The following is a 13,569-nucleotide window of genomic DNA, read 5'->3' on the forward strand; positions in this document are numbered from 1 at the left end:
TATTTTTGTGGTGCTATATGGTGGTATTGTATGATTTATTGCACAAATACTTTACACATTGCCTTCTAAGTTAAGCCTGATTGCTCGTGCCAAGCTACCAGAGGGTGGGCACAGGATAATCTTGGATAGTGTGTGACTTACCCTGACTAGAGTGAGGGCTTTTGCTTGGACAGGGGATAACCTGACTGCCAACCAAAAACCCCATTTCTAACATTGGTGATCAGCGGTGAGGATAGGACTTGTATTTGTGCAGTGACATACAGTAGCTAAGTATTTCACTACCTACCCACAGTTGAAGGTCAACTTGGTTTTTATCTCTTTTTGAAAATCCGTTTTTTTCCTGACAATTTTCAAAAACTAAATCCTCACTCAACATGTCTCTGACTGGGTCTCAGACAGGGGACTTTGACCTAGTCCAGTTGGATACATACACGGTCAAACAACTAAGAGGATTCTGCAGGGCATTAAGGGTACCCACCCAAGGGGCCTCCAGAAAGGAGGACTTTCAAGTGGCGCTGAGGGCCTGGGCAGAAGCCCATTTAGAGGATGATGAGGAAGAGGAGCCAGAAAATGGCCCCTCAGAAGGATTTTCACTATCTATGGATGGTGTTACCACTGCAATTGTGCACCCTTCCAGACCAGGGAGCAGTGTCTCCATGCAAAGCCTGACCGCAGAGGAAAGGAGAGAGGAAAGGGAGTTCCAATTGCAAATGGCAAAACTGAAAATTGAGGCACAACAGGAGGAGAGGAGGGCAGAAAGAGAAGCCAAACAAGCTGAGGCAGAAAGAGAAGCCAAACAAGCTGAGGCTGAAAGAGCAGCCAAACAGATTGAAGCTGAAAGAACAGCCAAACAGATTCAAGCAGAAGCTGAAAGGGCAGCCAAACAAGCAGAAGCTGAAAGAGCAGCCAAACAAGTGGAAGCTGAAAGAGCGTTGGCTGAAAAGAAACTATTGTTGGCTCATGAACTGAGTCTCAAGGAGCTGGAGATCAAGGCAAGACAGTCTGAATCCAGCAATAATGGTGGCAGCATACAGACAGGACCTGCTGGAGAAAAGAAGGTTCGTATACCCAAAAATGTGGTGCCCAGTTTTGTGGTGGGAGATGACATAGATAAATGGTTAGCTGCTTATGAAGTTGCACTAAGGGCTCATGAGGTTCCTGAAGGGCAATGGGGGGTAGCTATGTGGGGTTATGTGCCGCCATTGGGGAGGGACACACTTCTCACATTGGATCCACCGGATCAAAACACATACCCACTCCAGAAAGCCACTTTAACGGCCAAGTTTGGGCTGACCCCTGAGGGATACCGTCAGAGGTTCAGGGACAGCACCAAACAAACCACACAAACATGGGTAGATTTCTTTGATTTCTCTAGTAAGGCACTGAATGGATGGGTGCGGGGCAACAAAGTAGCAGATTATAAAGGTTTATATGACTTAATCCTGAGAGAGCATATGCTTAATGTTACTTATACCGATTTGCGCCAGCACCTAGTGGATAGTAAGCTGACTGATCCCAGGAAGCTTGCTGAGGAGGCGGACCTCTGGGTTAGCACCAGAGTGTCCAAAAAGGTACCTGGGGGGGACTCCCACAAAGGTGGTCAGGGTTCCCAACAGAAGAAAGAGGGGGGAGATAAACTTACAGATAAGGAACTCTCTAAAGGCCCCCAAAAGAATTCCCAGGGAGGGGGTGGCAACCCTTCCTTTTCCAAATTTGGGAAAAAGCCAGGGACATTCGACAGGTCAGGAAAATCTAGCCCCAAATGCATGGAGTGTTACCAATATGGTCACTACAAAGGCGATCCACAGTGCCCCAAGAGGGCACCGTCCACTACCGGACAGGCACCTGGGTTGACTAGTGTAGCACTCGGGGGGGAGATGGACCCAACTAGCTTTGGGGAGCAGGTAGAGATTTCCCTAGTGTCCCTGGGAGAAGGAGAAATGATGTCCAAGGTCCACATGCCTAAAAATACTTCCAAGTACCGGCAGTGGGTCCTCATTGATGGGCAGAAGGTGGAGGCTCTGCGTGACACAGGAGCCAGTATGACTACTATCAAGAGTCAGCTGGTGTCCACAGAGCAGATAATCCCTAATACATTCCACCAGGTCATAGTCGCTGACAATCGCGAGAGTCACCTACCGGTGGCTCGGGTTCCCTTTGAGTGGGGGGGGGTCTCTGGTACTCTGAAAGTAGCTGTGAGTCCTGCCATGCCTGTAGATTGTCTGTTAGGCAATGATCTAGAGCATACTGCTTGGAAAGAAGTAGAGCTCAGATCTCACCTGGAGATGTTAGGGTTACCTGAGTGGGTCTGCATGACCACCCGGTCCATGGCTGACCGAGAGGGAAGTCAAGGGCATCTGGAGCCTGGAACGATGGCCCAGAGAGCTGCCAAGAGGAGGGACGAGGGGCGCGGGAAACCGGCCCCAGAAGTTCCCACAGTGGCTGACGGGGCTCCTGAGGAGGAGACTCCCGAGCCAACTGGGGAAGACATTGCCACCCTAGGTGACTTACCTGAGCTTGCTGGCTGGCAGGTTGAGGGGGGACCCACCAGGGAGGACTTCTGCAAGGCGCAGAAAGAGTGTCCCACTCTAGAAGGGTTGAGGAAACAAGCCTTAAACCAGGCAGCAGGTGACGCCTCTGGCAATCACCACCTATATTGGGAGAATGATCTCCTCTACAGTGAGCCTAGGGTTCCGGTCTTTGGGGCAGCACGTGTGCTGGTGGTCCCCCAATGTTACCGAGCCTTCCTACTGGGTCTGGCTCACGACATTCCCCTGGCAGGACATTTGGGACAAGACAAGACCTTCAACAGGCTTGTCACCCACTTTCACTGGCCCAAAATGAGGACACACTCAGACAAATTCTGCAGGGCTTGTCCTACCTGCCAGGCTAGTTGTAAAGCAGGAAAGAGGGTTAAAACCCCCCTGATTCCACTTCCTGTCGTTGGCACCCCCTTTGAAAGGGTGGGCGTCGACATTGTTGGCCCCTTGGACCCCAAAACTGCCTTAGGCAACAGGTTTATCCTGGTTTTGGTGGACCATGCCACCCGGTACCCAGAGGCAATCCCTCTGAGGACCGTAACTGCATCGGTGGTAGCCAGAACCCTGATGGGGATATTTACCCGTGTGGGATTCCCCAAGGAGATAGTGTCTGACAGAGGCACTAACTTCATGTCCGCGTACATGAAGCATCTGTGGGATGCGTGTGGTGTAACCTACAAGTTCACCACACCCTATCACCCCCAGTCTAATGGGCTTGTGGAGAGATTCAACAAGACCCTGAAAGGCATGATTGGTGGCCTCCCTGAGGCATTAAGGGGTAAATGGGACGTCCTCTTACCATGCCTTCTCTTTGCTTACAGAGAGGTCCCCCAGAGGGGGGTAGGGTTCAGTCCCTTTGAGCTTCTCTATGGGTACCCCGTCAGGGGACCCTTAAGCATTGTCAAGGAGGGATTGGAGAACGCTCCAAAGACACCCCCTCAGGACGTGGTCAGCTACATGTTGGCCCTCCGCAATCAGATGACCCGCTTCTGGAAAGAGGCCCAAAGTAACCTGGAGGCCAGTCAAGAGGTGATGAAACAATGGTATGACCAGAAGGCCACTCTGGTAGAGTTTCAACCTGGAGACAAAGTGTGGGTAATGGAGCCAGTAGAGCCCAGAGCTCTCCAGGACCGCTGGTCTGGCCCATTTGAAATAAAGGAGCGGAAAGGGGAGGCCACTTACCTAGTGGACCTCCAAACCCCTAGGAACCCCCTAAGGGTGCTCCACGTGAACCGACTGAAAGCTCATTTTGAGAGGTCGGAGATCAACATGCTTCTGGTCACAGATGAAGGAATGGAAGAGGAGAGTGAACCTCTCCCTGACCTCCTCTCTGCCCAAGAAGGTGATGGGTCCGTAAGCGGGGTCATTCTGTCTGACTCCCTGACTCTAAACCAGAAAGGAGACTGCTATGAGCTGTTGGAGCAATTCTCCCCCCTCTTCTCCCTTACTCCTGGACTGACCCACCTCTGTGTTCATAATATTGACACCGGTGACAGTCTCCCTGTGAAGAACAAAATTTACAGGTTGTCAGATAAGGTGAAGGCCAGCATCAAGGAGGAGGTCTCCAAGATGTTGACGCTAGGGGTTATTGAGAAGTCCAGTAGTCCCTGGGCCAGCCCAGTGGTGTTGGTCCCTAAGGCTACTGCCCCAGGCGCGAAGCCAGAACTCCGGTTCTGCGTGGACTACCGGGGTCTCAACTCAGTCACACGGACTGATGCTCACCCCATCCCCCGAGCTGATGAGCTCGTGGACAGGCTAGGCGCTGCCAAGTTCCTGAGTACGTTTGATCTTACTTCAGGGTACTGGCAGATCGCCCTGACTGAGGGGGCTAAGGAAAGGTCCGCCTTTTCCACCCCTGACGGCCATTACCAGTTCCGGGTGATGCCGTTTGGATTGAAAAATGCCCCCGCTACCTTCCAACGGTTGGTTAACGGGGTCCTGGCTGGCAAGGATGCCTTCTGTGCAGCCTACCTGGATGACATAGCTGTCTACAGTTCCAGCTGGGAGGAACACCTGCTCCACCTTAAGGAGGTGCTTCAGGCCCTGCAACAGGCAGGCCTGACCATCAAGGCTAGTAAGTGCCAGATTGGGCAGGGTTCCGTGGTGTACTTGGGACACCTAGTAGGTGGTGGCAAGGTGCAGCCACTCCAGGCCAAGATCGAAACTATCAAGGCCTGGCAACCACCTCGAACCCAGACTGAGGTGAGAGCCTTTTTAGGCCTCACCGGATACTACCGCAGGTTTGTCAAGGGCTATGGTACCATTGTGTCCCCCTTGACAGAACTCACGTCCAAGAAGCAACCTAGGTTGGTGAATTGGACAGAGGCTTGTCAGAAAGCCTTTGACGCCCTGAAGGAAGCCATGTGCACGGCCCCCGTGCTCAAGGCCCCTGACTACTCCCAGGAATTTATCGTGCAGACAGACGCTTCAGAGCATGGCATAGGGGCAGTCCTAGCACAGCTAAATGAGGAGGGCCAAGATCAACCGGTAGACTTTATTAGCAGAAGGCTATTACCACGGGAACAGAGGTGGAGTGCTATTGAAAGAGAAGCTTTTGCTGTGGTCTGGGCCCTGAAGAAGCTGAGGCCCTACCTGTTTGGGACTCACTTCCTAGTTCAGACAGACCACAGGCCCCTCAGATGGCTCATGCAGATGAGGGGTGAGAATCCAAAACTTCTGAGGTGGTCCATTTCCCTACAGGGGATGGACTTTACGGTGGAACATCGCCCAGGGGTTGACCACGCCAATGCTGATGGTCTCTCCAGGTACTTCCGCCTTAGCGATGAGAGCTCCCAGGAGGTCGGGTAGCTCTCCCCACTTTCAGCTGGGGGGGACACATGTTAGACCTGACAGCCTTAGGGTAGTCACCCCTAACTTTTTGCCTGCCTCCCTCCTCTTTTTGGATACTGTTTTTGCTGGTTTTTAGACTCTGCGCACTTTACCACTGCTAACCAGTGATAAAGTGTATATGCTCTCTCTCTGTAAACATGGTAACTTTGGATCATACCTGATTGAACTATTTAATCTACTTATAAGTCCCCAGTCATGTGCACTCCAGGTGCCTAGGGCATATAGATTAAATGCTACTAGTGGACCTGCAGCACGGATTGTGCCACCCACTTAAGTAGCCCCTTTTCCTTGTCTCAGGCCTACCATTGCTAGGCCTGTGTGTGCAGTTTCACTGCCACCTCGACTTGGCATTTAAAAGTACTTGCCAAGCCTAGAACTCCCCTTTTTCTGCATATAAGTCACCCTTAATGTGTGCCCTGGGTATCCCCTAGAGCAGGGTGCTGTGTAGGTAAAAGACAGGACATGTACCTGTGTAGTTATATGTCCTGGTAGTGTAAAACTCCTAAATTCGTTTTTGCACTGCTGGGAGACCTGCTCCCTTCATAGGCTAACATTGGGGCTGCCCTCATACACTGTTGAAGTGGCAGCTGCTGATCTGAAAGGAGCAGGGAGGTCATATTTAGTATGGCCAGAATGGTAATACAAAATCCTACTGACTGGTGAAGTCGGATTTAATATTACTATTCTAGAAATGCCACTTTTAGAAAGTGAGCATTTCTTTGCACTTAAATCCTTCTGTGCCTTACAATCCACGTCTGGCTAGGTTTAGTTGACAGCTCCTTGTGCATTCACTCAGACACACCCCAAACACAGGGTACTCAGCCTCACTTGCATACATCTGCATTTTGAATGGGTCTTCCTGGGCTGGGAGGGTGGAGGGCCTGCCCTCACACAAAGGACTGCCACACCCCCTACTGGGACCCTGGCAGACAGGATTGAACTGAAAGGGGACCTGGTGCACTTCTTAGCCACTCTTTGAAGTCTCCCCCACTTCAAAGGCACATTTGGGTATAAAACAGGGCCTCTGCCCTACCTCATCAGACACTTGCTGGAGAAGAAACCGGAACCAGAAACTACATCCTGCCAAGAAGAACTGCCTGGCTGCTCAAAGGACTCACCTGTCTGCTTTCTACAAAGGACTGCTGTCTTGCTGTTGCCCTGCTGCCTTGCTGCCTTGCTGAACTCTTGTCTGGCTGTGAAAGTGCTCTCCAAGGGCTTGGATAGAGCTTGCCTCCTGTTCCTTGAAGTCTCAGGACCAAAAAGACTTCTTCCTTTCACTTGGACGCTCCGTGCGCCGAAAATTTCGACGCGCAGCTTGTTTCGCGGCGAGAAAAACGCCGCACACCGACGCTGATCGACGCGACGCCCTCGGGACGATCGAGACTTCGACGCACAACCTCGCAAGGACAAAGCCGCTCGACTTTCCAGGAGAAATCGACGCGACGCCTACCGTGAGTGCGAAACTTTGACGCACGGCCTCGCAAGGACAACGCCGCCCGACTTCCAAGGAGAAATCGACGCGACGCCTGCCGTGAGACCAAACTTTCGACGCACGGCCTCGCAAGGACAACGCCGCCCGACTTCCAAGGAGAAATCGACGCGACGCCTACCGTGAGATCGAAACTTCGACGCGCAGCCGGAAAACAAGCAGGAGAATCCACGCACAGACCCGGGACATCTGGTAATCCCCGCGATCCACAAAAAGAGACTGTCTGCGCGCCGGAAAACGACGCCCGACTTCCCCGCGTGGAAAAGAACGACGCAAGTCGGTGGGTGCTGAGAGGAAATCGACGCACACCCCCCTTTTTCCACGCACCTCTTCACCTGTGGCCCTCTGAGGAGATTTTCCACCAGAAACCAGGTACTTTGTGCTTGAAAGACACTTTATTACATTCTAAAGACTTAAGACCCTTTATATCACTTTCCTGTGATAGTTCTACAATTTTCCATTGCATCTTTATTCTTTTTGACCTACAATTATCCTGATAAATATTATATATTTTTCTAAACACTGTGTGGTGTATTTTTGTGGTGCTATATGGTGGTATTGTATGATTTATTGCACAAATACTTTACACATTGCCTTCTAAGTTAAGCCTGATTGCTCGTGCCAAGCTACCAGAGGGTGGGCACAGGATAATCTTGGATAGTGTGTGACTTAAACTGACTAGAGTGAGGGCTTTTGCTTGGACAGGGGATAACCTGACTGCCAACCAAAAACCCCATTTCTAACACGTACTTCATTTATCTTATGTCTTTCTCTCTCATGTTTGTGGTTAATGTCTGATAAGGAAAAATAAATGCTGGTCCCCAAATACAAGTGCTGGTGCCCCCTACCAGTTTAAATGAAGCAGCGATTATTGGCCCCAGAGTAGTATAAGCATTGCCTAATGCCAGAGTGCTAGGTTCTCCATGCTTCATCTACTCTCAGGGATGAGGTGAACTCCTGCATACGCACATCTTCACCGCGCAGCCTGGCCAGTAACCTGCAATGTTATCTGACATCACCATATTGGTATCTCTCGTTACCAGCGATCCCACAGGCACTCGCATTAGTGGTGGTCCAAATGTATCCAGCACCGATGGCTGGAATCTGAATGGGTAATGCACCAAGCATAGGCCAATCCACTCTCCATCATGCACTGCGTAGGAGCCCTAGGGATCTCTCCAGATTTGTCCTGCCTCAAATGGAGATCACTTATTAACTAAGATCGCCACTCCTGTAGAGTCTGAAGTGAAGTCGGTATGAGCTAACAGATAACTTTCTCTACCCAGTATGCACCAGACTGTGTCCTTTCCTTTAGGAAAGCCTCACAAGTACCATGTCTTTTCAGCATTTGCAGCACTAGTCCTCTCTTGAGCCGCACCCCTTTCCCAGCCTCCTCAGTTTCTTACTAGTGTCTGCAGTCTGACTCCAGCCACATGGGCCTCCACTCATCAGCACGTGGCGTCACTCGAGCCTACGTCCAAAATGCTGTGAACTCTGATCTGGACCCCCAGAAATTACAAAGTGCTTTTTCTGTCTTAAGTACAGGCCACACGCCTCAGCCAGGACGGAGGAGGCGGAGGAGGAGGAGGAGGGGAATTCACTCTGCCGCTCTCACCTCTCTGCTCATCATAAGCGACCAGTATGTAGTCACCTGGCAGCAGAATTGATTTTCTTTGAACTCACTAGTTTAGTGCCAGTGTTATATCAGGATTGCAACACAATTTTGATGTATCTAGCCGGGAGTACTCAAATCAAGCAGTTATGTTTGTTCATGGCTAGCTATGTCACACCTTCAATACCAATTCTGATACATGGGATTTTGAAGCACCTGGGGACCTAGCCTGCCTTTTGCCTGTCTCTTCCAGTTCCTGCTAGCCTTACCCAGTTGGCACTGTTTGATCAAGTGACACTACTGCTGACCAGGTATTCTCACTCACCATTCTTCCCGCCAACAAAAGCCCTGCCTATCCCAGGACCTATATACTGCAGACCGCAGTGCCTGGACCAAAGGCAAGCCCTTCTGCACCCATCTGCATCTGGACCGCACCCAGTGTCACAACCCCTGGACCTCCCATCTCTCACAGATACACCATTGCTGTCCTCCACTCAGCTACAGAAGACATTTGAGCCCTACTCGACAGAGGTGAAACTGCGGCTCTGATACTACTAGACTTCTGTACAGCCTTAGATACGGTCTCCCACCACAAACTCCTCACAAAGCTTCACAACATATGCATTCAAGAAGCTGCTTCCAGATGGATTGCCTCTTTCTTCACCGTAAAAAAGCAACAAAAAAAAAAGTGCCTTCCCTCCTTTACCTCCAGACCCAAGGAAATCATCTGTGGAGTACCCCCAAAAACCCTTGCTTAGCCCCACAGTCTTCACCACACATTTGACACCTCTGGCCAGCACCTCCAGAGCCTATGGACTCAACATCATATCCTACTCCAGTGACATACAACTCATCCTCTCTCTTTCCCAAGACACCACCAAGACAAACTTCCACAACTGCATGACCGACATCACTATTTGGATAAAGGACAGCTGCCTGAAGCTCAAAATGGACAAGAAAGAGGTACTGGTCTACAGAAATAGAAAACTCCCTATGGGACGCATCCTGGGGGCTGTCAGAATCCAGACCTACTCCTACTCCCACTGACCACACTGGGCATCATTCTGGACAATAAGCTAACCATGACGACGCAGATCAACTCAATCTCCTCCTCCTGCTTCTTCATACTCTTAATGCTTCATAAGATATTCAAATGGCTACTCCAGAGGTCAAGACAAACCCTCAACCAGGGCCTCATCTCCAGTCGACTGGACTACAGCAACACCCGATGCAGGATCGCAGCTCACCTCCTCCGACTACAGACCATACAGACCGCTACTGTACCTTTTCAAATTGGACCCAACCGTTAACCTAGAGAACCTGCCATTTTACACGCAGGAGGAATTAAAGGGGTTCTGTAGAGAGAGGACTACCAGAGCACGGGGAGATCAGGAGGTCTCTGAATTTCTTTGAAAGGTTTGTGACATATGCCCAGGGGGAGAGTGTTCTAAGGGGGTACTCAGCGGGTCCTGATTGCAGTGAGGATTGGCAATGGGAGGGCTCCCAAACCTCATCCCTAGTGAACAGTGAAGAGACTGGCCAGGAGGATGAGAATGACCGGGCAGGGATGCCAGTTGACAGGGAAGGCCCCTGTGATAGGGAGTCCCTTGCTGGGTCCAGAGTAAGGAGCAGTGTCACCTCTCATTTCTTGTCACCTAATGAGCAAAGAGATAAGCAAGAAGAGAGAGACCTGAAGTTGCAGCTAGCGCGTCTGGCTGTGGAGGAGAAAAGGGCTGAGGTGGAAAAGACCTTAGTACAGGAGAGGATGGCAGAGGGGGCCTTTGTCAGAGAGAAACTCACTGTTGAGTGCAGTCTGAAGAGTCTGGGCTCATCAGCGCTGCAGGTGGAGTCCAGTGGTGGCAGCAATGTAAAGTGCAGTAGCAAAGATGATCCACACATACCAACAGATCTGGCACCTAGGTTCTGGGGGGGGGGGGGGGGGGGGGGGGAGGGGTGACATACATCCGTGGTTGAAGGAGTGTGAGGTGGCGTTGGCAGTGTGCAGGACCTCTGAAAAGGATTGGGGGACTGGCCTAGGGAGCTATATTCCTAAGGAGGGAAGGGATGCCCTAATGGCTCTGGAAGGGCGTAACAGGAAGGGGTATTCCACTATGAAGGACACACTGAGAAGTATGATTTTTCCCCTGAGGAATACAGAAAGCAGTTCAGGGGCTGTAAGAAACAGTCCCAGTAGTCTTGGAAGGAGTTCGTGGAGGGTTGCTGCATGGCACTAGATGGATGGGTGATGGGCAGAACAGTAAACAATTTTGAAGGGCTGTTTAATATGATTTACAGAGAGCACCTACTTTGTTGTTTTTAAGGGCTACTCTAACACTTGTCAGTGTGTGAGCTATCTGACCCCCAGGGAGCTTGCAAAGGAGGCAGACTTCTGGGTGAGTGCCAGAGGGTCTGATGAGGCATTTGGGGGTGTTCTTAAAGGGAGTGGTCTAGGTGTTTCCCAACCAAGTGTGGTAGGAGAGGCTTATGTCCCAGATAGGTCCCATGTAGTGGGATGGGTTCGGGTTCCCATGTCCTGTCTCAGAGGAGAGGGAGTGGGGGTGGGGGTGGGCTGCATCCCAGGATGTCTGAGACCGGGTCTCAGAGCATGGTTGGTTCCATGAGTGAAGGCCAGGAGAGGATCCTAGCCTGCACATAGGGCAAGCTCCTGGAAGGGATCATGTTTTGACAGGAGGACTTGGGCGGGTGGCTGGTGAAAGCGTTACGCCGGTACTGGTGTCTGGTAGTCTCATTCCAGAGTGGAGGTGGTGGAAATCCAGACGTAGGGTTGAGAGGGGGTTGAGGGTCCCAGTGGAGAACCAGGAGGGTCAGGGTTCGGCTCTGAAGTCAGAACCCCCCCCATCAATTACCCTGGTAATACCATTAATTGGTTGGGGGGGGAGGGTGATCCAGGCTCTGGGAGGTGGGCAGAGGTCAGGAGACCTGTGCCAGCCAGACTCTAGTGCAGCCCTTAGGGAAGGTGTTTACCTTGTGGGAGGTAGATGTGCCCCCAGGAAGTCCTGGTTTGCCAGGCAGTGGTCCAGCCTCAGGTTGGTTACTCTGTGTTGGATGGTCAGATGCAGGGGGAAAGCTCTGACCTGGCAGGGGTAGGCCTGCTCCCCCGGAAGTCCTGGTTCGCCGGGCAATGGTCTAGTCTGAGGGTGTTGACTCTGGGCTGGGTGGGAAAGTTCAGGGGGTAAACTGACCGTATTTGGGGGGGGGGAGGGAGTGCAGTTGGTGTGCTCACCCCCTTTGTGTAACCTCTAAAGGTTCTTCCCATGGTTGGGGGGGGGGGGGGTGGCGGGTACAGAACTCTGGAATTCGGGGAAGCAGAGACTCACCCGGTGCAATCCATGGGTTGTGACCCTGGGTTGGGAGGCCAGTTGCTGGGTGGTGATCCTGGGCTGGCGGGAGAATTGTGCAGGACAACTGTAACCAGCGCCCTGACAGTTATGGACTCTGGTGGTACTCCTCCTAGGAGAAGGTGGTGGGACCCTAGAGGAAGGGGTAGGGAGGGGGGGGAGAAGAGCTTCGCCTCTAGCCTCTGTGGAACCTATTGGTGCAGACTCTAGGTTGGTGGATCAGTGGCAGGGTAGACTCCCTGAACGGGTGGAAGTGGAGTGTAGACAGGTTGCTATGCACCTGGGGCTACCACCCCCCCACTCGGTATGGTTTCAGAGACCAGAGACCCTCGGAGGGCCTCAGGCTTGGTTCTGGCCCTTGGCAGCTAGAGAGCTCCCCTGGCTTAGCCTAGGTTGCCTGGGAAGCATTGACAGGGGGACCCAACTGGGATCAGAGTGGCATAGAACTGGAGCGTGCCTCTGCAGTTGCGGGCCAGGATCCCTGCTCTATCGCCCCCAACCAGGGAAGCCTTATCAAGGCCTGGCCCTTTTTGCAGGTTCATCCTTAGACTTTTTGCCTCCTTCCTCCTATTTTTTCGGACCTCTTCTTTTTGGCTGTAAGACTCTGAGCACTTTATCACTGCTGATCAGTGCTAAAATGCAGGTGCTCTCCCTACTAAAGTTGGTATGATTGGCTTATACCTAAGTGGCACTTTTCATTTACCTTTAAGTCCTTTGTACAGTGGTATCTCTATACCCAGGGCCTGCAAATTAAATGCTACTAGTGGGCCTGCAGCACTGCTTGCATCACCCACAGAAGTAGCCTTTCAAACCTGTTTCAGGCCTACTAGCACAAGGCCTGCATGCACAGTTTTCTGCCACAGGGACCTGGCATCTAAATGTACTTGCCAGGCCCAGAACTCCCCTATTACTACATGTAAATCATCCCTAAGGTAGGGCCTAGCTAGCACTATGGGCAGGGTGCTATGTATGTAGAAGGCAGGACATGTGCCTGGTTGCGTGGCCTGTCCTGGTAGTGACAACCTATTTGGTTTCTCACTTCTGCGAGTGCTGCCTTCTCATAGGATTGCATTGGAAATGCCCTGCCTTATGTCTAGGGAGTATTGTCTGACTTATGAGGGGTAGCCTAGGCATGTTTGGTATGGGTGTAATAGTAGTGAGAAATGCTGCTTACTGGTATATGTGGATTTTTTTTATTATCATTACAGAAATGTCACTTCTAGAAAGTGAGCATTTCTCTGTGCTTATGACTGGTGTTTTGCAGCTTGACTCCAATCCATGTCTGGGGCAGTGCGACAGTTGGGCTTTGTGCATACTTTTCAGACATCCCTTACACAGGGAGGGTGGAGGTGTCAGAGGTGCATCTACATTTTGGATGGTCTTCCTGGGCTGAGAGAAGGGGAAGCAAGGCACACATGCATCTGTAAAGGCGGTGACTGGCCTCACACAAAGGGCTCATTTACCCCCAACTGATATCTGAAGCCTCTGCTGGAGGAGAGAGGGGACACTCCGAGAACCAGTTGTAACTGGTTGGAACCTCCTCTCCCTCTCTTTGCTAAACCTTTGCAAAACTGAGTATAAGTACCCCATCAAAATGAGACACACTGGACACTGAAACATGCTTGGAACTGGGCACAGGATGCTGCTGGAGGGAACTCGCCAAGAACCGCCTTGGACTGCTGCTGCTGTGCTGACCTGTGGGTGCATCCCCTTTGCGTT

This window comes from Pleurodeles waltl, chromosome 4_2 (genome assembly GCF_031143425.1).
Source record: "Pleurodeles waltl isolate 20211129_DDA chromosome 4_2, aPleWal1.hap1.20221129, whole genome shotgun sequence".
Classification (NCBI taxonomy): domain Eukaryota; kingdom Metazoa; phylum Chordata; class Amphibia; order Caudata; family Salamandridae; genus Pleurodeles; species Pleurodeles waltl.